The sequence below is a fragment of the Elephantulus edwardii genome, unplaced genomic scaffold, assembly GCF_000299155.1.
Source record: "Elephantulus edwardii isolate Elephantulus edwardi_28Jun2011 unplaced genomic scaffold, EleEdw1.0 scaffold00159, whole genome shotgun sequence".
Classification (NCBI taxonomy): domain Eukaryota; kingdom Metazoa; phylum Chordata; class Mammalia; order Macroscelidea; family Macroscelididae; genus Elephantulus; species Elephantulus edwardii.
The window spans coordinates 4,755,853-4,756,813 of record NW_006399909.1 but is presented as its reverse complement, the minus strand read 5'-3'; the positions used below and the strand labels follow the sequence as shown (position 1 = coordinate 4,756,813).

The following is a 961-nucleotide window of genomic DNA, read 5'->3' as shown; positions in this document are numbered from 1 at the left end:
CTGGGTTCTCTATTTTATTCCACTGGTCTTTGTGCCTGCCATTGTATCAGTACCATGCTATTCTGGTTACTGCTGCTGTGTAATGGGTTTTGAGGACAGGGAGTGTTATACCTCCCACTTAATTTTTGTTTCTCAGAAGTGTTTTGTCAGGGGCGCTCATGGGCTGGCCTTCCCACCTCTCTCCAGAAGTGCTCTCCTGATCCACTGGGCTTCACCGCTGGAAGATGGCTCAGGAGGTCGGAGCCGTGGAGGATGGGCAGCTTTCAGACTCAGACTCCAACATGACAGTCGTGCCTAGCAACAAGCCACTGCAGGTGCCAAAAGTTCTAGGTGGAGACATCCTAGTGAGGCCCTTCCATGATACTGCAGCAGTATGTGTACTTGCATCACATTATCGGACTGTTACACATGTGGATTCCAGTGAAGAGAGCTTTTATGATTCAAATGATGACAGCGCTCTTTGGAAACATAAGCTACAGAAATGTCTTAATCCTCTTCCCAAGCCAGAGCCATTTGACTTTGGTCAGAGCAGCCAGAAAGCATTTGCTGCCGGAGCAATGAAGAATAACAACATATGGAGTGCTGTCCTGCAATGAAGAATAACAACATATGGAGTGCTGTCCTGCAAGAGCAGAATCAAGATGCAGTGACCACTGAACTTGGTATCTTGGGAATGGAGGGTCCAATTGACAAAAGTTGACAATCCAAGACCTAAAATTATTTACTTGCTAAGAAATTTATCTGTGAAGCCAAGCAGACTGAAGTTGTTAACCATCTCAATTGCTTCACCATCCATCCTGATGCTGCCAATTGTTCCAGTGGTGGGAATCTTTGTCTTCAGCCAACAATCTTGGCACCAACAGCCAGAAAATTAAAAGAAATATTGTGATGGGAAAGTCTGCTGTTACGGACCTCTCCAAAGTACTGGAGAGAAATGGTGTCACATTGAAGACTAAGATGC

General features: G+C 45.6%; 1 pseudogene; it reads left to right on the top strand.

Moving 5' to 3' along the window:
* The first annotated feature begins 224 nt into the window (after window positions 1-224).
* LOC102856239 overlaps window positions 225-961 on the top strand; it is a 2,035-nt pseudogene continuing 1,298 nt past the window's right edge.